Source organism: Pinus tabuliformis, chromosome 6 (assembly GCF_031772625.1).
Source record: "Pinus tabuliformis cultivar Carrire ecotype Pingquan chromosome 6, CPIR1, whole genome shotgun sequence".
In the NCBI taxonomy this organism is placed as follows: domain Eukaryota; kingdom Viridiplantae; phylum Streptophyta; class Pinopsida; order Pinales; family Pinaceae; genus Pinus; species Pinus tabuliformis.
Genome location: NC_142292.1, coordinates 600660643 through 600687111, shown reverse-complemented (window position 1 = coordinate 600687111; position 26469 = coordinate 600660643).

Genomic DNA, 26469 nt, shown 5'->3' with positions numbered 1-26469 from the left:
TGATCAGCAGCCTATCAGGGGTTGATTTTGTGATAACACCTTCCTTTTATATTATCTAGCAAACTTAAGAGATACAACCTACAGCAGATCCGCTGTAATTCCCTCTTCTCTCTCACTCAATCTCCTCTCTCTTCTCGCTCTGAATACAGATAGCAAGGGGTTTCCTTCTAGGGAAAAAAACCCTAAATTAAACGTAACTTCTACCATCAGATCTTCACCTAATGAACAGCCCAAATTGACTATGAAATTACAACATTTTACAAGGAAAATTTACATCTATTTTTAGCTTCGAGGGAATTTCCTCCAATCCCCTTGCTAGGGGGGGCTCCCAAAGGCCGCGGCCGCCTCCCCTGGACCCCCCTTGCGACACAAATATTACAAGCAGCATTATCGCCCCATTACGAACTGGGGTCCAATGCGGCGATACCTCTGAATAAATAAGATAATCAGGCTCTACACCCAACATTTATCATGTGAGATATTGTCTTTAAGGGTATCACTAGACTGGTTCTCTTCTCTCCCTCTCTTTGCATTTGTTGCTCCAGTGTTATTGTTCTCCTCTTTCTTCAATTCCTGTTTTTGACCATCAATATTGAGTTCCTCTTCTGAAATCGAAGAAGATATCATGTAGAGTGTAAGACATGAAATACGATGAACACTGGAATATAAAATAAAGTAGAATACAAAAGATTTATACGACATATACCTCAACATCAGCTATGTCAATGCCATTTTTCCCGAGAAAAGAAAAAAACTGGAACAAGTTTTCTTCAGTTGGCGATAGTGGCCAGATGACCTATATAAAAAAACAAATAAAACATCACCATAGAAAAAGAACACCCTGGGAACTTAATAACAATCATGTCAACTAAGTTACAATATAAAAAGATCAAGTTGTAGATATCTTGTGAAAGTAAATGGAAAGAGAAAGACAACATATAATAAATAATGTATGATAGCTAGCTAAAAAATTGCATCATAGAAGAAAATAAAATCTCCTATGATTACCCATACATGTGGGTGGATAACATTCCCCAATATTCCATGATCCCTAGTGTCACGCCCCTACACCTGCAGTAGTCTTTCAACAACTTATAGCGAGGTGCAGCACTACCAATCATTTTCTTTTCACCAATACTTACGATTGTAGACTACGCCTAACATTCCATACTTAGTTTTATTTTCATTACCAAGTATTATTATGTTTCCTTTATACAAGTGAAAGCCCATAAAATTCACATAAACAACATTATACAAGAGAAATGCGCAACAGTATAAAGGGAGGGGCAACTCCCTGCAATATGAGTCTGCTCGAATCAATATATTATATAATCTTCACTTTTACAAAGTACAAGTTAAATCTTGGAAACCACAAATTTACACTTAGCCAATTTTCAACTTCGGCAAACTCAGTTTCCCAACTCGTCGGCACCTCCGCACGGTTGCCACACGACTCACCAACCCTTTTTTCACCTCGTCACATGATCATGTTGTTTGCCCAACTTTGGCATGCCTCATCGTAACGAAGTCGCCACACACGGGCGCCTCCGCATGAGTCACACCTCTGTTCACAATCTCAACACTTCATCGTTTCCATCATACACAACTTCCACGTTTGCCTTTGCACGATGGGCAGGCGCTCACCCGAGCTGCCCAAGAACCCGTGCACAACCACCCAACTGCACAACCGCACACAACCGGGTGTTCACGCCTTCACCCGTGCGCCTTCGCACATCCGGGCGCCCTCGCCTTCACTCGTGCACACCTTGCACAACCGGGCACCCACGCCTTACCCGTGCACACCTACCCACGATCTTACCAAGACTTTAAGCCTATGCGATTCATCTCCATGCGGCCTCGCTGAAGGCTGGGTGCATAGAACTATGGCTCACCTTCCTTTGTTGCACCTACACCTTAGTACTTCACACTTCTTCTTTTCTTGAGTGTGTCAAGCGATGTTCGATGGTTCAAATGCGCCATCATGCGTATAGTATATATGCTCAACAACATGGTCATGCCATTCCCTTGGCCAACCCTTAGAACTCTTCAACCAACGTTCTTGTTCATGTTCGTGGCTTGGTCAGCCCGTCGACCAATGCTGTCAACCATAACCTCCAACCTTCAGCTTCATAGATGGATGCCCACGCTCACCCATCATATAAACACTTGTTCGTTCTCCTTCATTCGTACATATTATCACTTGTCTCCTGCGCACTTCAAGTCTGAGCTTGTTCATCCATCCTTTTCCTTCGCTCGTTTTACCACAAGTTCGCACTTCATGCCGGTGGGCGTGCCAAGGACCACAGGTCCTTACACCTAGGGTCCAGAGGAAGTAAACCTTCTACTAACATAATGATTGATTGGTTGCATTTTAGCCTTGTCCCTCCTTTGCAAGTCCAAAAAAAAATAAAAATAAGTCCATAATTAACTAGTTGTACTCCATAGTATCATTTTTGCATGTTATCTCCACATGTCTACAAAAAATGTCATATATGCCAAACAAATGGCATTTTGGAATTGTTTCTAAAACTATGTCATTTATAACCTCTTCCAAGATATCTAACCAAATGTACCCACTTGATTTTCTTCTTTTGTATTCATTTACATCCTAAAAAATATTTGTTTCAAAAATAAAAACAACCCCAATATCTCCAAATCCTAATGCTCATCCATATTTTCCATAAACCATAGGAATTAATACTTTCTTATGATCAACATTGTACAACAATGAAGCTACACAAAACTAAGTATTCGTATAAAACAAAAATGAAGCCATCGATATAAAACAAACAATGAAGCTACATAATGAAGTTTAATTTCTATTAGTATAATGAAACTTAATTTCTATTGGTAACTACATAAAATAGAAATGAAGTTATAGGTATAAAACAAACAACAATGGAGCTACACAAAATACTCAGTCAATCGGTATAAATTCCAAACATAATGATAAAATGAGTAGTGCATCATTCTCTACCATGTGTTCCACTAAATAAAATGGTAAAAATACTAAGAGGAAACATCTCTTCTTTACAATGCATTTTAAGAAGAATAAATGGATATTTAGTTCCTTATATTCTATTTTAAGAAATCCATTTGCATTCCAATGTCGAAGTACCTCCACATAAAGAGATATAACATTTCATGTTTCCAAATACATCATAGAAATTCAGGATGATACTTCCATAAACAAGAAAATGAATTAGAACCAGACAAATCACATACTCGCGATAAGAAAAAGTATGCAAAGCATTGGTTATCTTGCACAGATCAAAAAGTTTCATTGGTTTGTCGGGGATCCTGTAGCCAATACCCACTCACTGAAAGAATTGAACGCAAGACATTAAACTAAATAAATAGGAATACACTTTATCATAAGAAAGAAAAATAATACATCAACCCAAAATAAAATTCATACTACAATAGAAACAAGAAATTAAACCTTCAATTTATGAATATAACTAACTTTCAATTTAATGAACAAATTGATTTAACTTATTTAATTAAATAAAGGTTATGCCCCTAGTCTAGTCCAGCTAGCCGTTTCCCGGTCAAATTTTTCTGTTAGTCATTTTAGCCATTACCTGGTCAAGAATTATAGCCGTTGGATGTTCTACTCTGGCTATTTAACATGCAGAGCTAGATCTGATTCTTCAACTTTTCCTGACGATGAACCACACTGATTGGTTTGAAATGCGTTGACAAATGAAATATCATGTGATTTACACTGAAAAATCTCTCATAATTGATATGTATCACAGAAGCCTCAATTCAACACAATAAACCTTATTGATATGTGCATGAATTGAAAGAGCAATGAGAACAATCACACAAGAAGGAAAGTGCAAGAGAAAATCAAACTATACACTCTATATTATATTAGGTATATACAAGAGTAGAGTTAGGAGAGTGATAATTTTTCACCCACCTCATTGTAATAAACTTACATATGTATAAATATTGGACCAAATCAACTAGGCCTAAGTCTCATCACTCAACTAAGTTACTAAAATTACATCATGGAAGAATAGCCTAGCCTCAAAAGCAAGTTTTGATACAAAGAAAAAAATGGGTTATTGTGAGTACTAGCTCTATTTTTTGTCTACCTCCTACACCTTATTTGGATGGTATTTATAAATTTCTCATTCAATCTAATTTAGCACCTTATAAGTTATATCTTGTTTTATGTCTTCTAGATTTAACAATGTAAACTTTGAAACAAGAACTATAAACTAAAAACGGGAACTCTGGCCAAAAAACTCTAAAAAACATCAAAAACATTGCTAAAAATGAAAAGTGTGTATACTGGAACGATGATTTTTTTTTTAGGGTAAATTTTGAACATGTTTTAAAAATGGCAGTGAAAACAAAAATTTCATGTAAAAAGTGCCCTAAAAACAAAAAGTGTCGATACTAGAACGATGGTTTTTTTTTAAGGGTCAATTTTAACATTTTTAAAAAATGTTAGTAATGCCGAATTTTTATGTGAAAAAACAAGCTGTTTATGAGGAAAAAACACACTAATGTTTTTGGTAGAATAACATTTTTCTTTCCTAAGTATAAATTCAACATGTTTTAGTAATGACCATAAAGATAAAATAATGGGATTTGAAATACATTAAAATTCTATTACCCCACAATCACCCTGCCACCTCTGTGGGTCGTTGGGTTGCCAAGGTGGGGCGGAGGGTTGTCCGGAATTGCCCCGCCACCTCCATTGGCCGTTGGGCCGCCGAGGTGGGGTGGAGGGCGGGGTGATTCCCAGAATCACCCTGCCACCCCTGTGGGCCATTGGGTCGCCGAGGTGGGGTGGAGGGCGGGGTGATTCCTAGAATCACCCTGCCACCCCCATGAGCTGTTGGGCCGTCGAGCTGGGGCGGAGGGCGGGGTGATTCCCGGAATCACCTAGCCACCCCCACGGGTCATTGGGATGCCGAGAGGGGTGGAGGGTGGGGTGATTCCCGGAATCACCTCACCACCCCCGTAGGCGTTGGGCCACCAGGGTGGTGCAGAGGGTGGGGTGATTCCTAGAATCACCCCGCCACCCCCATGAGCCATTGGGCCACCACGGTGGGGCGGAGGCTACAAACAGCCTCTGCCCCACCCCGACAGCCCAATGACCCATGGGGGTGGCGGGGTGGTTCTGGGAATTGCCCTGCCCTCCGCCTCACCTCGGTGGCCCAACGGCCCACGGGGGTGGTAGGGTGATTCCGGGAATCACCTTGCCTTCTGCTCCACCCGAGCATCCCAACAGATCGTAGAGGTGGTGAGGTGATTCCAAGAATCACCCCACCCTCAGCCCCACCTAGCCGGCCCAATGGCCCATGGGGGTGGTGCAATGATTTTGAGAATCACCCTGCCCTCCGCCCCGCCCTAGCTGCCCAATGGCCAGCGATTGTGGCGAGGTAATACTGGGAAACACCTCACCCTTCGAGTCACCCTGGCAGCCCAACAGCCCGCGGGGGTGGTGGGGTGATTCCAGGAATCATCCCACCCTCCACCCCACTTGGGCAGCATAACGACTCGCGGGGGTGGTGGGGTGATTTTGGGAATCAACCCACCCTCCGCACCACCCCGGCTGTAAGGACCTGCAGTCCTTGAACGTGCTCCCAGCATGAAGTGCGATGACAAACGAAGAAAGTGCGAGCTCGACTTAGCATGTGAAGGTGTTATGTTATAATACAAGTGCATAGGAGGAGAGCGAGGAGGTTATATATGCGTGGGAGCGTAGAGGAGCACCCACGGGCCGACCAACAAACGTAGCAAGGCCAACTTGACTTGTGGGCATTTGGAATGAAGGCCGACTCATGTTTAGAAGTGTTTTGTTGGAGTTTAAGGGCGTGGGTAGGTTGGTTGGGTAGCCACGACCTCGCCTGGCCACTCATATAAACAAACACGCATTGAAGACATTTGCATCATTTGATCTTCGCTCATCCAACAAAGGAGAAGTGCATGGAATAAGAGGTAGCTGCAGCAAATAAAGGAAAGTCGCAACACGGTGATGCACCCAACCTTGGGCTAGGCTACATGAGGAAAACACATTGTCTTGGTTTGGGTGAGGGCATGGGTGGAGGAGCACCCGCCGGTCGAAGAGTAGGGCGTGCACGGGTGTGGGCACCCGGTTGTGCAAAGGAGCGCCCGACGGTTGAACAAAGGCATGGGCACTCGGGTTCTGCGACGACTTAGCATGGGTTCTTGGGTAGCTCGGGTGAGCGCCCGCCCGTCGTGCAAGGGTAAACGGTGGAGACTTGGTGGAGTCGCCCGCCAGTTCGAAGTGTTGAGATTGTGAATGGAGGTGTGACTCGTGCGGAGGTGCCCATGTGTGGCGACTTGGTTATGGTGAGGCATGCCCAAGTTGGGAAAAAAACACAATCGTGCGACAAGGTGAACGAAGGGTTGGTGAGTCATGCGACGACCATGCGAAGGTGCCGACGAGTTGGGCAACCAAGTTTGCCGAAGTTGAAAATTGGCTAAGTGTAAATTTGGGGTTTCCCAAGATTTAACTTGTACTTGTAAAAGAAGATTATATATATTGATTCGGGCAGACTCATATTGCAGGGAGTTGCCCCTCCCTTTATACTGTTGTGCATTTCTCTTGTATAATGTTGTTATGTGAATGTTATGGGCTTTCACTTGTATAAAGGAACACATTAATAATACTTGGTTGCAAAACACAAACTAAGTAGGATAAGTGGAATGTTAGGCGTAGTCTACAATCATAAGTATTGGTGAAAAGAAAATGATTGGTAGTGCCGCACCTCGCTATAAGCGGTTGAAAGACTACCATAGGTGTAGGGGTGTGACAGGTGGTATCAGAGCTAGTGAAATGAATTAAGGAGCTGGTTCTATGAAGACCGAAGACTTGAAAGGAAGTTCAAGCTTTGCAGGTAACAGGTGGAATATTAGGGTGATTCAGGTGAATGGTGAAACAGGTTTAGCAGAGGAGAAGATTCATGCTTGGGCCAAGCTGAACGACAAGGCATGGAAAGTTTGGAAGAATGCGAAGGGAAGCTCTTGCTTACCTTATACAGGTTGAAGTAGATGAAAGAAGAGAATCCCTGGATTCAAGAGAAGCTTGAAGTCTTGGAAAAGAATGTTGAAGATGAACTTCTTCAACTTGGTTGGGCAATGGAGCAAGATGAAGTTGTAGATTGTGCTGACAAGGAAGAGGAAGCCGTGATGATTGAGGATGTTGTAGATGTGACAACGATGGAGGATGAACTTGAGGATGATCAATTTGGACCAGGATCGTGCCATTTGCAGACATGGATGGATGGGGATACTCACATGGAGGAGCCTCATGATGATGATGATGTAAGTACTATTGATACTTGTGTTTCACTTGAGCAAATGGTAGATGGACCGTATGCAGGGAAGAGCAAAGTCAATTTGTCGATGTAGGGGAGAATCTTACCATGGATGTCTACAATGAGACATTGTATGGAGAACCAAGGGTTTTTTATTTTTGTAGGACTTTTTGGGGTTGTTTGTGACCTTATGGTAGAAGGTACAAAGGCTCGTGACAAGGGAGGAACATGATGATCATTACGAAGGATTGGGTCATGATTTAGCCACATGAAGAATTGGATAAATGCTCGGCATGACTCACGGACAGGTTGAAGGGCACACAGTTGGGTATGATGATGCTTGGGTGGACTTCTCATGGTGGAGACCAAGAGCAAGTCTTGGTGGAACCTTCAGTGGGGGAGCTATGATGGAAGGGACTCGTGATGATGATGATATGGTTGGGTGGCTGAGTTCACTAGACCGACTATGCAGACTTGGATGGGATGACCAATTGTTGTGATGGATCTACCTGGTTGGACTACATGGGAAACTTAGTCATGGACATTAGGTTGGAGACATGGAGCACGATAGTCTTATGTAGGGACATGATGTAGGAGCACTTGTAGAGGTGTCACTTATGGGCATCCAATGAGGAGTGCCAAAGTAGGGATGTTGTGCAGGTGGATTTGCTGGTGTGACATGGAGATGTTTTATTTATGAACTGATGTAGGGTTGGGCACTCTTGTACAATAAGGCCATGGACTTGGATGGAGTTTTGAGCTGACTATGGAGCATTCCTACTACAAGGAGAGCTGAGGCATCTTGTAGAGACCTTTCGGTCAAGACTTGTATGCTTGTTGAGATGGTGGTTGGGGATGGCTTATGGAGCCCATGATGACATGAGGCTGTGACTTTTAGGGACTTCATATATGGTGGACTTGGAGGATCTGATGCATTGAGGAGCTGAGGCCAGAGACTTTGATGTAGGATGGGGTGCATACTTAGAAGTACATGTATGGGAATGGCTTGAAAGAGTGACTTGATGTGGAGGATTGATATGAGACACTTTGGAGCGATGGAGTTACAACGATGATGATGCCTTGGTGGAAACACTTGGGCATGGGTTGAGCCGAGACTTAAGCACTTTTGACACATGGGAGCTGATTCATCTATGATCATGGGTAGCATATGGATAAATGAGATAGGTGTATACTTGTTTCTATGGAAGACTTGAGGGATGGCACATATAGATATGATGGAGATTTCTTCATGGACGTGGATGTGGCACATCGAGAGTTGGAGTTTGATGAGATGATCTCTTCACTTTGAGGAGATGGATGTTTGCAGTGGATGATGATGTTGGGGTAGATGTGGCTGGTTTCATGCAACACATTAGTACCAGACATCATGGATAACATGTTGTAGATGAGATGAGGGCTACTTCATGGACCTAAGCATGGCTTGCACTTGTATGGAGGTGAATTCTTGATCGAGTTGAGGATGTGATGGGATGTTCTGAGAAACAGCTGATGGTGGCATGAGGATGTTCACTCTCATGGTTTGAGCATGACAGTTGGACTGATCACCCGACTAGTTCAAACATGGGGACGCGTAGTGTATAGAGATGTGTTAGCATTTGTTGGAGTATCATGACAACAGTTCACACGAGGACGACACATGATGGGGTCGACACGAGATGTTGCAGTAGGCATGTAGCTTGAGATGGAAGGGCCAACCTTCCACAATGGGGAGCAACATGTGGAGATTGCGACGAGATGGTTGATGGTAACGGATTGAGATGATTTCCGATGTATGACATATCGATGGGGTGTATACCTTGGTATGGTGATATTGGTGACAAACGGTTGTTGGGATGAGACATGATGGAGATGGTGGTTCTACATGTTGCAGAGATGATTATAGTATGTGGTGGAGTTGACATCATGGATAAGATAGTTGTTGATGATCTTGGTGGATGGCTACCAGGATGGCATGTTGTCGAGGACGACAATGACTTCAGGTGGAGGAGGATGTAAGGACCTGTAGTCATTGAACGCACTCCTGGCTTGAAGTGCAATGAGAAACGAAGAAAGTGTGAGCTCGACTTAGCGTGCGAAGGTGTTATGTTATAATAAAAGTGGGTAGGAGGAGAGCAAGGAGTTTATATATGTGTGGGACCGTGGAGGAGCACACACGGGCTAAACAACAAACATAGCAAGGCCGACTTGACTTGTGGGCATTTGGAACGAAGGCCGACTCATGTTTAGAAGTGTTGCGATGGAGTTTTAGGGCATGGGCAGGTCGGCTGGGTAGCCACGACCTCGCCTAGCCACTCGTATAAACAAACACGCGTTGAAGACATTTGCATCATTTGATCTTCACTCATCCAACAAAGGAGAAGTGCGTGGAATAAGAGGTAGCCACAACAAATAAAGGGAAGTCACAGCACTGTGATGCACCCAACCTTGGGTGAGGCTACATGAGAAAACACATTGTCTTGGTTTGGGTGGGGGCAAGGGTGGAGGAGTGCCCGCCGGTCGAAGAGTAGGGCATGCACGGGTGTGGGTGCCCAGTTGTGCAAAGGAGCGCCCGATGGTTGAACAAAGGCGTGGGCGCCCGGGTTGTGCGACGACTTGGCACGGGTTCTTGGGTAGCTCAGGTGAGCGCCCGCCTATCGTGCAAGGGTAAACAGTGGAGACTTGGTGGAGTCGCCCTCCGGTGCGAAGTGTTGAGATTGTGAATGGAGGTGTGACTCGTGCAGAGGCGCTTGTGTGTGGCAACTTGGCTACGACGAGGCGTGCCAAAGTTGGGCAAACAACACGATCGTGCGACAAGGTGAACAAAGGGTTGGTGAGTCGTGTGGCGACCATGTGAAGGTGCCAATGAGCTGGGCAACTGAGTTTGCTGAAGTTGAAAATTGGCTAAGTGTAAATTTGGGGTTTCCGAAGATTTAACTTGTACTTGTAAAAGAATATTATATATATTGATTCAGGCATACTCATATTGCAGGGAGTTGCCCCTCCCTTTATACTATTGTGCATTTCTCTTGTATAATGCTATTATGTGAATGTTATGGGCTTTCACTTGTATAAAGGAACACATTAATAATACTTGGTTGCGAAACACAAACTAAGTCGGATAAGTGGAATGTTAGGCGTAGTCTACAATCCTAAGTATTGGTGAAAAGAAAATGATTGGTAGTGCCGCACCTCGCTATAAGTGGTTGAAAGACTATTGCAGGTGTAGGGGCGTGACACTAGTGGACCAATGACCCGCAAGGGTGGCAAGGTGATTCCGAGAATCACCCCGCCCTCTGCCCCACCTGGCATCCCAACGACTCGTGGGGGTGGCTAGGTGATTCCGGGAATCACCCTACCCTGTACACCAGCCATGCGGCCCAACAACTTGTGGAGGTGGCGAGGTGATTTCGGGAATCATCCTGCCTTATACCCCACCCCGACGGCCCAACAACCTGTAGGGGTGGCAGGGTGATTCCGGGAATCACCTCGCCCTCCTCCCCCCACCAATTGCACAACGGCTCGCGAAGGTGGCTGGGTGATTCTAGAAATCACCTAGCCCTCTGCCCCACCCTGGAGGCCTAATGGCTCGTGGCGCTGGTGGGGTGATTCCGGGAATCACCCCACCCTCCACCCCACCGCAGTGGCCCAATGACCCGCGGGGGTGGCGGGGTGATCATGGGAATCACCCCACCCTCTGTCCCACCACAGTGACCCAATGGCCACTGGGGTGGTGGGGTGATTCCCGGAATCACATTACCACCCTCGCAAGCCTTTGGGCCGCTGGGGTGGGGCAGAGGGCTGCGAACAGTCTCTGCCCCAAACCAGTGACCCAATGGCCTGCGGGGGTCATGCGATGATTCTGAGAATCACATCGCCCTCTACCCCACCATGGCTGTAAGGACCTGCGGTCTTTGGCATGCCTGCCGGCATGGAGTGCGAACTTGTGGAAAAATGAGTGAAGGAAAAGGATGGATGAATAAGCTCAGACTTGATGTGCGTGTGGAGACAAGTGTTAATATGCACGAATGAAGGAGAGTGAACAAGTGTTTATATGATGGATGAGCATGGGCATCCATCTATGAAGCTGATGGTTGGAGGTTATGGTTGAGGGCATTAGTCGACGAGCCGACCAAGCCAAGAGCATGAACATGAATGTTGGTTGAAGAGTTGTAAGGGTTGGCCAAGGGAATGGCACAACTGCGTTGCTGAGCATATATACTATATACATGATGGCTCATTTGAACCATCGAACATCGCTCAACACACTCAAGAAAAGAAGAAGTGCGAAATACTAAGGTGTAGGCACAGAAAAGGAAGGTGAGGCACAGTTTTATGCGCCCATTCTTGGGCGAGGCCGCACATAGATGAATCGCATAGGCTTAAAGTCTTGGTAAGAGTGTGGGTAGGTGTGCACTGGTAAGGCATGGGCGCCCGGTTGTGCAAGGCGTGCATGGGTGAAGGCGAGGGCACCCGGTTGTGCGAAGGTGCATGGCTGAAGGCGTGAACGCTCGGTTGCGTGCGGTTGTGCAGTTGGGTGGTTGTGCACAAGTTCTTGGGCAGCTCGGATGAGTGCCCACCTGTCGTGCAGAGGAAAACCCAGAATTTGTATATAGTGGAAACGATGAAGTGTTGAGATTGTGAACAGAGGTGTGACTCGTGCGGAGGCACCCATGTGTGGCGACTTTGTTACGATGAGGTGCGCAAAAGTTGGGCAAACAACACAATCGTGCGACGAGGTGAACGAAGGGTTGGTGAGTCGTGCGGCGACCGTATGCAGGTGCCGACGAGTTGGGCAACTGAGTTTGCCAAAGTTGAAAATTGGCTAAGTGTAAATTTTGGGTTTCCCAAGATTTAACTTGTACTTTGTAAAAGTGAAGATTGTATAATATATTGATTCGCGTAGACTCATATTGCGGGGAGTTGCCCCTCCGTTTATACTATTGTGCATTTCTCTCATATAATTTTGTTTATGTGAATGTTATGGGCTTTCACTTGTATAAAGGAAACATAATAATACTTGGTAACGAAAATAAAACGAAGTATGGAATGTTAGGTGTGGTCTACAATCGTAAGTATTGGTGAAAAGAAAATGATTGGTAGTGTCGCACCTCGCTATAAGCGGTTGAAAGACTACCACATGTGTAGGGGCTTGACAGGTGGTATCAGAGCTATTCCAAGTTTTGCAGGAAACTTGGTGAACTGAATCAAGGAGCTGATTCTACGAAGACCGAAGACTTGAAAGGAAGTTCAATTTTTGCAGGTAACAGGTGGAATATTCGGGTGATTCAGGTGAATGGTGAAACAGGTTTAACAGAGGTGAAGCTTAGTGCTTGGACCAAGTTGAACGACAAGACATGGCAGGTTTGGAAGAATGCGAAGGGAAGCTCTTGCTTACCTTATACAGGTTGAAGCGGATGAATGAAGAGAACCCCTGGATTCAAGATAAGCTTGAAGTCTTGGAAAAGAATGTTGAAGACGAACTTCTTCAACTTGGTTGGGCAATGGAGCAAGATGAAGTTGCAGATTGTGCTAACAAGGAAGAGGAAGCTGTGATGATTGAGGATGTTGCATATGTGACAACAATGGAGGATGAACTTGAGGTTGATCAAGTTGGATCAGGATCATGTAGTTTGTAGACATGGATGGATGCGGATACTCACATGGAGGGGCCTCATGATGATGTAAGTGCTATTGATACTTATGTTTCATTTGAGCATTTGGTAGATGGATCATATGCAGGAAAGAGAAAAGTCAGTTTGCCGATGCTAGGGAGGATCTTACCATGGATGACTATGATGAGACCTTGTATAGAGAAGCAAGGATTGTTGACCATTGTAGGACTTTTTGGGGTTGTTTGTGACATTATGGTAGAAGGTACAAAGGCCCGTGACAAGGGAGGAACATGATGATCGTTGCGGAGGAATGGGTCATGCTTTAGCCACATGGAGAATTGGCTAAGTGCCCGGCATGACTCATGGACAGATTGAAGGGCACACACTTGGGTATGATGATACTTGGGTGGACCTCTCATGGTCGAGACCAAGAGCAAGTCTTGGCGGTACCTTTAGCAGGGGGAGCTATGATGGAGAGACTCATGTGATGATGATATGGTTGGGTGACCGAGTTCACTAGACCAAAGATTGCAGACTTGGATGAGGATGCCTGATTGTTGTGATGGGTCTACTTGGTGGGACTACGTGGGAAACTTAGTCATGGACATTAGGTTGGAGACATGGAGCATGGCAGTCTTGTGCAGGGACATTATGCAGGAGCACTTATAGAGGTGTCACTTACGGGCATGCAATGAGGAGTGCCAAGGCAGGGATTTTGTGCAGGTGGATTTGCTGGTGTGACATGGAAACTTATTATTTATGAACCGATGGAGAGGTTGTGCGCTTATGTACAAAAAGGCCATGGACTTGGATGGAGTTGTGAGCAGACTATGGAGCATTCCTACTACATGGAGAGCTGAGGAATCTTGCAGAGACCTTTGGGCTGAGACTTGTATGCTTGCTGAGATGGTGGTTGGGGATGGCTTATGGAGCTCATGATGACATGAGGTTGTGACTTTTGGGGACTTCACATATGGTGGACTTGGAGGATCTGATGCATTGAGGAGCTGAGGTCAGAGACTTTGATGCATGATGGGGTGCATACTTTCAAGTACATGTATGGGAACTACTTGAAAGAGTGACTTGATGTGGAGGATCGATATGAGACACTTTGGAGTGATGGAGTTACAACGACGATGATGCCTTGGTGAAAACACTTGGGCATGGGTTGAGTCGAGACTTAACCACTTTTGACACATGGGAGCTGATTGATCTATGATCATGGGTAGCACATGGATAGATGAGATAGGTATATCCTTGTTTCTATGGCAGACTTGAGGGATATTACATATAGATGTGATGGAGGTAGTTTCATGGACTTGGATGTTGCACATCAAGTGTCGGGTTGAGAGATGATCTCTTCACTTTGAGGAGATGGATGTGTTGCAGATGGATGATGATGTTGGGGTGGATGTGGCTGATTTCATGCAGCACATTAGTACCAAACATTATGGAAATCATGTTGCAGATGAGATGAGGACTACTTCATGGACCTGAGCATGGCTTATACTTGTATGGAGATGGATTCTTTATCGAGTTGAGGATGTGACAAGATGTTCTGAGAAACAACTGATGGTGGCATGAGGATGTGCATTCTCATGGTTTGAGAATGACAGTTGGATTAGCTACCCAACTAGTTCAGACATGGGGGCTGGCATGTACAGAGATGTGTTAGCATTATGTTGGAGTATCATGGCAGCAGTTCACACGAGGACGATGCATGATGAGATCAACATGAGATGTTGCAGGAAGCATGTAGCTTGAGATAGAAGGGCCATCCTTCCACGAATGGGGAGCAGCATGTGGAGATTGCGACGAGATGGTCAATAGTCATGGATTGAGATGATTTCCAGTGTATGACATACCAATGGGGTGTATACCTTGGTATGGTTATCTTGGTGATATATGGTTGCTGGGATGAGACATGATGGAGACAGTGGTTCTACATATGATGTAGAGATGTTTGCAGCATATGGAGGAGTTGACATCATGGGTGAGACAGTTGTTGATGATCTTGGTGGATGGCTACCAGGATGGTATGTTGTCGAGGACGACAACAAATTCAGGTGGAGGAGGATGTAATAACCTACGGTCCTTGGCACACCTGTCGGCATGGAGTGCGAACTTGTGGAAAAATGAGTGAAGGAAAAGGATGGACGAACAAGCTCAGACTTGATGTGTGCATGGAGACAAGTGTTAATACGCATGAATGAAGGAGAGAGAACAAGTGTTTATATTATGGATGACCGTGGGCATCCATCTATGAAGCTGACGGTTGGAGGTTATGGCTGAGGGCGTTGGTCGACGGGCTGACCAAGCCACGAGCATGAACAGGAACATTGGTTGAAGAGTTGTAAGGGTCGGCCAAGGGAATGGCACGACCATGTTGCTGAGCATATATACTATACACATGATGGATCATTTGAACCATCGAACACTTCTCAACACACTCAAGAAAGGAAAAAGTGCGAAGTACTAAGGTGTAGGCATCGAAAAGGAAGGTGAGGCGCAGTTCTATGTGCCCAAACTTGAGCGAGGCCGCACGGAGATGAATCGCACAGGCTTAAAGTCTTGGTAAGAGCATGGGTAGGCGTGCACGGGTAAGGCGTGGGCGCTCAGTTGTGCAAGGCATGCATGGGTGAAGGCGAGGGTGCCCGGTTGTGCAAAGGCGCATAGGTGAAGGCGTGAACGCCCGGTTGCATGCGGTTGTGCAGTTGGGTGGTTGTGCACGGGTTCTTGGGCAGCTCGGTTGAGCGCCCACCCGTCATGCAGAGGCAAATGCGAAAGTTGTGTACAGTGGAAAAGATGAAGTGTTGAGATTGTGAATAGAGGTGTGAGTCATGTGGAGGCGACCGTGTGTGGCGACTTGGTTATGACGAGGCACGCCAAAGTTGGGCAAACAACACGATCATGCAACGAGGTGAAAAATGGTTGGTGAGTCGTGCTGTGACCATGTGGAGGTGTCGATGAGCTGAGCAACCGAGTTTGTCGAAGTTGAAAATTGGCTAAGTGTAAATTTTGGGTTTCCCAAAATTTAAATTGTACTTGTAAAATTGAAGATTGTATAATATATTGATTCGGGCAGACTCATATTGTAGGGAGTTGCTCCTCCCTTTATACTGTTGTGCATTTCTCTTATATAATGTTGTTTATGTGAATGTTATGGGCTTTTACTTGTATAAAGGAAACATAATAATACTTAGTAACGAAAATAGAACTAAGTATGGAATGTTAGGCGTAGTCTCCAATCATAAGTATTGGTGAAAAGAAAACAATTGGTAGTGCCACACCTCGCTATAAGCAGTTGAAAGACTACCGCAGGTGTAGGGGCATGACAACGGCAACCCAACGGCCGACGGGCATGGTGGGGTGATTCCAGGAATACCTCGCCCTCAGCCCCACCCCGGCTATAAGGACCTGCGGTCCTTGACACGCGCTCTTGGCTTGAAATGCGACCTGAACGAGATCAGACTTGATGTGCGCATGGAGACAAGTGTTAATACGCACGAATGAAGGAGAGTGAAAAAGTGTTTATACGATGGGTGAGCATGGGCATCCATCTATGAAGCTGACAGTTGGAGGTTATGGTTGAGGGCGTCGGTCAATGGGCCAACAAAGCCATGAACATGAACATGAACGTTGGTTGAAGAGTTGTAAGGGTCGGCCAAGGGAATGGCACGACCATGTTGCTGAGCATATATACTATACGCATGATGGCTCATTTGAACCGTCGAACATCACTCAACACAATCAAGAAAAGAAGAAGTGCGAAGTACTAAGGTGTAGGGGCAACAAAGGAAGGTGAGGCACAGTTCTATGCACCCAGCCTTGGGCAAGGCTGCATGGAGATGAATCGCATAGGATTAAAGTCTTGGTAAGAGCGTGGGTAGGCATGCATATGTAAGGCGTGGGTGCCCAGCTGTGCAAGGCGTGCACGGGTGAAGGCGAGGGCACTCGGTTGTGCGAAGGCACATGGGTGAAGGCGTGAACGCCTGGTTGCGTGCGGTTGTGCAGTTGGGTGGTTGTGCATAGGTTCTTGGGCAGCTCAGGTGAGCGCTCGCCTATCGTGCAGAGGCAAACACAGAAGGGGTGCACGGTGGAAATGGTGAAGTGTTGAGATTGTGAACGGAGGTGTGACTCGTGTGGAGGCACCCGTGTGTGGTGACTTGGTTACGATGAGGCACGCCCAAGTTGGGCAAACAACACGATCTTGTGACAAGGTGAACGAAGGGTTGGTGAGTCATGCGGTGACTGTACAGAGGTGTCGACGAGCTGGGCAACCGAGTTTGCCGAAGTTGAAAATTGGCTAAGTGTAAATTTGGGGTTTCCCAAGATTTAACTTGTACTTGTAAAAGAAGATTATATATATTGATTCAGGCATACTCATATTGCAGGGAGTTGCCCCTCCCTTTATAATATTGTGCATTTCTCTTGTATAATGCTATTTATGTGAATGTTATGGGCTTTCACTTGTATAAAGGAAACATAATAATACTTGGTAACAAAAATAAAACTAAGTATGGAATGTTAGGCGTAGTCTACAATCGTAAGTATTGGTGAAAAGAAAACGATTGGTAGTGCCGCACCTCGCTATAAGCGGTTGAAAGACTACCGCAGGTGTAGGGGCATGATAGGTGGTATCAGAGCTGGTCCAAGTTTTGTAGGAAACTTGGTGAACTGAATCAAGGAGCTGATTCTATGAAGACCGAAGACTTGAAAGGAAGTTCAAGTTTTGCAGGTAATAGGTGGAATATCCAGGTGATTTAGGTGAATGGTGAAATAGGATTAGCAGAGGTGAAGCATCGTGCTTGGACTAAGATGAACGACAAGGCATGGCAGCTTTGGAAGAATGCGAAATGAAGATCTTGCTTACCTTATACAGGTTGAAGTGGTTGAAAGAAGAGAACCCCCGGATTCAAAAGGAACTTGAAGTCTTGGAAAAGAATGTTGAAGACGAAATTCTTCAACTTGGTTGGGCAATGGAGCAAGATGAAGTTACAGATTGTGTTGACAAGGAAGAGGAAGTCGTGATGATTGAAGATGTTGCAGATGTGACAACGATGGAGGATGAACTTGAGGTTGATCATGTTGGACCAGGATCATGTAGTTTGTAGACATGGATGGATGAGGATACTCACATGGAGGAACCTCATGATGATGACGTAACTACTATTGATACTTGTGTTTCATTTGAGCATTTGGTAGATGGATTGTATGCAGGTAAGGGCAAAGTCAGTTTGTCGATGCTAGGGAGCATCTTACCATGGATGTCTATGAGGAGACCTTGTACGGAGAAGCAAGGATTGTTGACTATTTCAGGACTTGTTGGGGTTGTTTGTGACCTTATGGTAGAAGGTACAAAGGTCTATGACAAGGGAGGAACATGATGATCATTGTGGAGGATTGGGTCATGCTTTAGCCACATGGAGAATTGGCTATGTGCCCGGCATGACTCATGGACAGATTGAAGAGGGCACACACTTGAGGTATGATGATACTTGGGTGGACTTCTCATGGTCGAGACCAAGAGCAAGTCTTGGTGGAACCTTTAGTGGGGGAGCTATGATGGAGAGACTCATGTGGTGATGATATGGTTGGGTGACCAAGTTCACTAGACCGAAGATTATAGACTTGGATGGGGATGACCGATTGTTGTGATGGGTCTACTTGGTTGGACTACATGGGAAACTTAGTCATGGACATTAGGTTGGAGACATGGAGCATGGCAGTCTTATGCAGGGACATTATGCAGGAGCACTTGTAGAGGTGTCACTTATGGGCATCCAATGAGGAGTACCAAGGAAAGGATGTTGCGCAGGTGGATTTGCTGATGTGACATGGAAATGGTTTACTTATGAGCCAATGGAGAGGTTGTGCACTTATGTACAACAAGGCCATGGATGTGGATGGATTTGAGAGAAGAATTTGGAGCATTCCTACTACATGGAGAGCTAAGGCATCTTGCAGAGACCTTTGGGCCCAGACTTGCATGCTTGCTAAGATATCGGTTGGAGATAACTCATGGAGCTCATGATGACATGAGGTTGTGACTTTTAGGGACTTCATATATGGTGGACTTAGAGGATCTGATGCATTGAGGAGCTGAGGTTAGAGACTTTGATGCAGGATGGGGTGTATACTTTCAAGTACATGTATGGGAATGGCTTGAAAGAGTGACTTGATGTGGAGGATCGATATGAGCCACTTTGGAGTGATGGATTTGATGATGCCTTGGTGGTAACACTTGGGCATGGGTTGAGCCGAGACTCAACCAGTTTTGTCACATGGGAGCTGATGATCTATGATCAAGGGCAGCACATGGATGGATGAGACAAGTGTATACTTGTTTCTACGGCAGACTTGAGGAATGACACATTGCAGATATGATGGAGGTTACTTCATGGACCTGGATGTGGCACATTGAGAGTCAGAGTTTAATGAGATGGTCTCTTCATATTGAGGAGGCACACATATGGATGATGATGTTGGGGTAGATGTGGTTGATTTCATGCAGCACATTAGTACCAGACATCATGGATAGCATGTTGCAGATGAGATGAGGACTACTTCATGGACCTGAGCATGGCTTACACTTGTATGGAGATGGATTCTTGATCGAGTTGAGGATGTGACGGGATGTTCTGAGAAACAACTGATGGTGGCATGGGGATGTGCATTCTCATGGTTTGAGCGTGGCAGTTGGATTAGCTACCCAACTAGTTCAGACATGGGGGCTGGCATGTACAGAGATGTGTTATCATTGTGTTGGAGTATCATGGCAGCAGTTCACACAAGGATGACACATGATGAGATCGACACGAGATGTTGCAGGAAGCATCTAGCTTGAGATGGAGGGACCAGCCGTCCACAATGGAGAGCAACGTGGAGATTGCGACGAGATGGTCGATGGTCATGGATTGAGATGATTTCCGATGTATGACATATCGATGGGGTGTATACCTTGGTATGGTGATCTTGGTGACAGATGGTTGCCGGGATGAGACATGATTGAGATAGTGGTTCTAAATATGATGCAGAGATGTTTGCAGTATGTGGAGGAGTTGAAATCACGGGTGAGATAGTTGTTGAAGATCTTGGTGGATGGATACCAGGATGGTATGTTGTCGACGATGACAATGACTTCAGGTGGAGGAGGATGTAAGGACCTGTAGTCCTTGACACGCGCTCCCAGCATGAAGTGTGACTTGAACGAGCTCAGACTTGATGTGCGAGTGGAGACAAGTGTTAATACACATGAATGAAGAAGAGAAAACAAGTGTTTATATGATGGGTGAGTGTGGGCATCCATCTATGACGCTGGGTGAGTGTGGGCATCCATCTATGATGCTGACGGTTGGAGGTTATGGTTGAGGGCGTTGGTCGACGAGCTGACCAAGCCACGAACATGAATAGGCACGTTGGTTGAAGAGTTGTAAGGGTCGGCCAAGGGAATGGCACGACCATGTTGCTGAGCATATATACTATACGCATGATGGCTCATTTTAACCATTGAACATCGCTCAACACACTCAAGAAAAGAAGAAGTGCAAAGTACTAAGGTGTAGGTGCTTCAAAGGAAGGTGAGGTGCAGTTCTATCCACCCGGCCTTGGGCGAGGCCACACGAAGATGAATCACATAGGCTTAAAGTCTTGGTAAGAGAACGGGTAGGCGTGCATGGGTAAGGTGTGGGCGCCCGGTTGCGCAAGGCGTGCACGGGTGAAGGTGAGGGTTCCCAGCTGTGCTAAGGTGCACGGGTGAAGGCATGAACGTCTGGTTGCGTGCGGTTGTGCATGAGTTCTTGGACAGCTCGGGTGAGTGCCCACCTGTCGTGCAGAGGAAAACATAGAAGAGGCGCACGGTGGAAATGGTGAAGCATTGAGATTGTGAACGGAGGTGTGACTCGTGTGGAGGAACCTGTGTGTGGTGAATTGGTTACGATGAGGCGCGCCCAAGTTGGGCAAACAACATGATTGTGCGACAAGGTGAATGAAGGGTTGGTGAGTCATGCGACGACCGTGCGGAGGTGCCGACGAGCTGGGCAACCGAGTTTGCCGAAGTTGAAAATTGGCTAAGTGTAAATTTGGGGTTTCCCAAGATTTAACTTGTACTTGTAAAAGAAGATTATATATATTGATTCGGGCAGACTCATATTGCAGGGAGTTGCCCCTCCCTTTATACTGTTGTGCATTTCTCTTGTATAATGTTGTTTATGTGAATGTTATGGGCTTTCACTTGTATAAAGGAAACATAATAATACTTGGTAACAAAAATAAAACTAAGTATGGAATGTTAGGTGTAGTCTACAATCGTAAGTATTGGTGAAAATAAAACGATTAGTAGTGCCGCACCTTGCTATAAGCATTTGAAAGACTACCGCAGGTGTAGGGGCGTGACACCAGCGGTCCAATGGCCTGTAGGGTTGGTGGGGTGATTCTGAGTATCACCTTGCCACCCCCACGGGCTGTTGGGCTTCCGCGGTGGGGCGAAGGGTTGCAGATAGCCTCCACCCCACCCCGGCTATCATGCCACTACACCTACGGTAGTCTTTCAACTACTTATAGCGAGGTGCAACACTACCAATCATTTTCTTTTCACCAATACTTACGATTGTAGACTATGCCTAACATTCCTACTTAGTTTGTGTTTCGCAACCAAGTATTATTAATGTGTTCCTTTATATAAGTGAAAGCCCATAACATTCACATAACAACATTATACAAGAGAAATGCACAACAGTATAATGGGAGGGGCAACTCCCTGCAATATGAGTTTGCCCGAATCAATATATATAATTTATTTCACAAGTACAAGTTAAATCTTGGGAAACCCCAAATTTACACTTAGCCAATTTTCAACTTCAGCAAACTCAGTTGCCCAGCTCGTCGGCACCTCTGCACGGTCACCGCATGACTCACCAACCCTTCGTTCACGTCGTCACATGATTGTGTTGTTTGCCCAACATTGGCGCGCCACATCGTAACCAAGTCGCCACACACGGGTGCCTCCGCACGAGTCACACCTTTGTTCAAAATCTCAACACTTCATCGTTTCCACCATACACAACTTTCACATTTACCCTTGCACGATGGGCGGGCACTCACTCGATCTGCCCAAGAACCCGTGCACAACCACCCAACCGCACAACCGCACGCAACCAGGTGTTCACGCCTTCACCCGTGCGCCTTGGCACAACCGGGCACCCTCGCCTTCACCCCTGCACACCTTGCACAACTGGGCACCCACGCCTTACCCATGCACACCTACCCATGATGTTACCAAGACTTTAAGCCTATGTGATTCACCTCCGTGCGGCCTCGCCCAAGGCTGGGCTCATAGAACTGCGCCTCACCTTCCTTTGCTGTGTCTACACCTTAGTACTTCACACTTCTTCTTTTCTTGAGTGTGTTGAGCGATGTTCGATGGTTCAAATGAGCCATCATGGATATAGTCTATATGGTCAGCAACATGGTCATGCCATTCCCTTGGCCAACCCTTACAACTATTCAACCAACGTTCCTGTTCATGTTCGTGGCTTGGTCAGCCCGTCGACCAATGCCCTCAACCATAACCTCTAACCGTCGGCTTCATAGATGGATGCCCACGCTCACCCATCATATAAACACTTGTTCACTCTCCTTCATTCGTGCGTATTAACACTTGTCTCCTACGCACTTCAATTCTGAGCTTGTTCGTCCATCCTTTTCCTTCGCTCATTTTACCACAAGTTCGTACTTCATGCTGGCAGGCGTGCCAAGGGCCGTAGGTCCTTACATCCTCCTCCACCTGAAGTTGTTTTCGTCCTCAACAACATACCATCCTGGTAGCCATCCACCAAGATCATCAACAACTGTCTCACCCATGATGTCAACTCCTCCACATACTGCAAACATCTCTGCATCATATGTAGAACCACTGTCTCCATCATGTCTCGTCCCAGCAACCATCTGTCACCAATATCACCATACCAAGGTATACACCCCATCGGTATGTGATACACCGTAAATCATCTAAATCCATGATTGTCGACCATCTCGTCGCAATCTCCACATGTTGCTCCCCATTGTGGAAGGCTGGCCCTTGCATCTCAAGCTACATGCCTCCTGCAACATCTCATTTCGATCTCATCATGCGTCGTCCTCGTGTGAACTGCTGCCATGATACTCCCACATAATGCTAACACATCTCTATACATGGCAGCCCCCATGTCTGAACTAGTTGGGTAGCTAATCCAACTGTCACGCTCAAATCATTACAATGCACATCCTCATGCCACCATCAATTGTTTCTCAGAACATCCTGTTACATCCTCAAATCGATCAAGAATCCATCTCCATATAAGTGTAAGCCATGCTCAGGTCCATGAAGTAGTCCTCATCCCATCTGCAACATGGTGTCCTTGATGTCTGGTACTAATGTGCTACATGAAATTAGCCACATCTACCCCAACATCATCATCCATATGTGTGCCTCCTCAATATGAAGAGACCATCTCATCAAACTACGACTCTCGATGTGCCACATCTAGGTCCATGAAGCAACCTCCATCATATCTGTATGTGTCGTCCCTCAAGTCTGCCATAGAAACAAGTATACACCTGTCTCATCTCTCCCTGTGCTGCCCATGATCACAGATCAATCAACTCCAATGTGTCAAAAGTGGTTAAGTCTCGGCTCAACCCATGCCCAAGTTTTTCCACCAAGGCATCATCATCGTTGTAACTCCATCACTCCAAAGTGTCTCATATTGATCCTCCACATCAAGTCACTCTTTCAAGCCATTCCCATACATGTACTTGAAAGTATGCACCCCATCTTGCATCAAAGTCTCTGACCTCAGCTCCTCAATGCATCATATCCTCTAAGTCCACCATATATGAGGTCCCTAAAAGTCACAACCTCATGTCATCATGAACTCCATGAGTCATCTCCAACCAACATCTCAACAATCATACAAGTGTCAGCCCAAAGATCTCTGCAAGATGCCTCAGCTCTCCATGTAGTAGGAATGCTCCATAGCCTGCTCACAACTCCATCCAAGTCCATGGCCTTGTTGTACATAAGTGCACGACCTCTCCATTGGCTCATAAATAATAAGTCTCCATGTCACACTATCAAATCCACCTGCACAACATCCCTACCTTGGTAGTCCTCATTGGATGCCCATAAGTGACACCTCTACAAGTGCTCCTACATAATGTTCCTCCATAAGACTATCATGCTCCATGTCTCCAACCTGATGTCCATGACTAAGTTGCCCATGTAGTCCAACTAAGTAGACCCATCACAACAATCGGTCACCCTCATCCAATTCTGCAATCTTTGGTCTAGTGAACTCGGTCCCTTCCATGAGTGATGCTGGGCACTTAGCCAATTCTCCATGTGGCTAAAGCATGACCCACTCCTCCACAATGATCATCATGTTCCTCCCTTGTCATGGGCCTTTGTACCTTCTACCATAAGGTCACAAACAACCCCAGCAAGTCCTGCAATAGTCAACAATCCTTGCTTCTCCATACAAGGTCTCATCATAGACATCCATGTTAAGATCCTCCCTAGCATCGGCAAACTGACTTTGCCCTTCCCTGTATACGATCCATCTACCAAATGCTCAAATGAAACAAAATTATCAATAGTACTTACATCATCATCATGAGGTTCCTCGATGTGAGTATCCTCATCCATCCATGTCTGCAAACTACACGATCCTGGTCCAACTTGATCAACCTCAAGTTCATCCTCCATCGTTGTCACATTTGCAACATCTTCAATCATCACAGCTTCCTCTTCCTTGTCAGCACAATCTACAACTTCATCTTGCTCCATTGTCCAACCAAGTTGAAGAAGTTCGTCTTCAACATTCTTTTCCAAGACTTCAAACTCCTTTCGAATACGGGGGTTCTCTTCTTTCAACCGCTTCAACCTGTATAAGGTAAGCAAGAGCTTCCTTTCACATTCTTCCAAACTTGCCATGCCTTGTCGTTCAGCTTGGCACAAGCACAAAGCTTCACCTTTGCTAAACCTATTTTACCATTTCCCAGCTTCACCAAGTTCCTTGCAATCATGAACCAGCCCTTGTTCCACTTGTATGTGAAACCAACTTCCTTCACCTGCAAGTACCTACTTCCACTGTCATCAATTGTCAAGTTTATATGTACTTGGTTCGCCCAGCTTCCTGCAAGACTTCTCCAAGTCTTCAGACTAGCTCTGATACCACCTATCACACCCCTACACCTGCGGTAGTCTTTCAATCGCTTATAGTAAGGTGCGGCACTACCAATCGTTTTCTTTTCACCAATACTTACGATTGTAGACTATGCCTAACATTCCACTTATCCTATTTAGTTTGTGTTTCGCAACCAAGTATTATTAATGTGTTCCTTTATACAAGTGAAAGCCCATAACATTCACATAACAGCATTATACAAGAGAAATGCACAACAATATAAAGGGAGGGGCAACTCCCTGCAATATGAGTCTACCCGAATCAATATATATAATCCTCTTTTACAAGTACAAGTTAAATCTTGGGAAACCCCAAATTTACACTAGCCAATTTTCAATGCCCTCAACCATAAGCTCCAACCGTCGGCTTCATAGATGGATGCCCACGCTCACCCATCATATAAACACTTGTTCGCTCTCCTTCATTCGTGCGTATTAACACTTTTCTCCTACGCACTTCAAGTCTGAGCTTGTTCATCCATCCTTTTCCTTTGCTCATTTTACCACAAGTTCGCACTTCATGCCGATGAGCGTGCCAAGGACCGCAGGTCCTTACACCGGCAGCACAATGGCCTACGGGGGTTGCGGGACAATTCTGGGAATCACCCTACCACCACCGCGGGACGTTGGGCTACCAGGGTGGTGCGGAGGACTGCGGACAGCCTTCGCCCCACCCCGACTGTCACACCCCTACACTGACGGTACTCTTCCAACCGCACTATAGCAAGGTGCGACACTACCAACCGTTTTCTTTTCACCAATACTTAACATTGTAGACTATGCCTAACATTCCATACTTAGTTTTATTTTCGTTACCAAGTATTATTATGTTTCCTCTATACAAGTGAAAGCCCATAGCATTCACATACACAACATTATACAAGAGAAATGCACAATAGTATAAAGGGAGGGACAACTCCTTGCAATATGAGTCTGCCCGAATCAATATATTATACAATCTTCACTTTTACAAAGTACAAGTTAAATCTTGGGAAACACCTCCGTACACATGGGCACCTCTGCACTAGCCACACCTCCATTCACAATCTCAACACTTCACACCGGCGGGCGACTCCACCAAGTCTCCACCGTTTACCCTTGCATGACGGGTGGGCACTCACCCAAGCTACACAAGAACCCGTGCCAAGTCGTCGCACAACCCGGGTGCCCATGCCTTTTTTCAACCGTCGGGCACTCCTTTGCACAACCAGGTGCCCACACCTGTGTAGGCCCTACTCTTCGACTGGCAGGCGCTCCTCCACCCGCGCCCTCACCCAAACCAAGACAATGCGTTTTCCTCTTGTAGCCTCACCCAAGGCTGGGTACA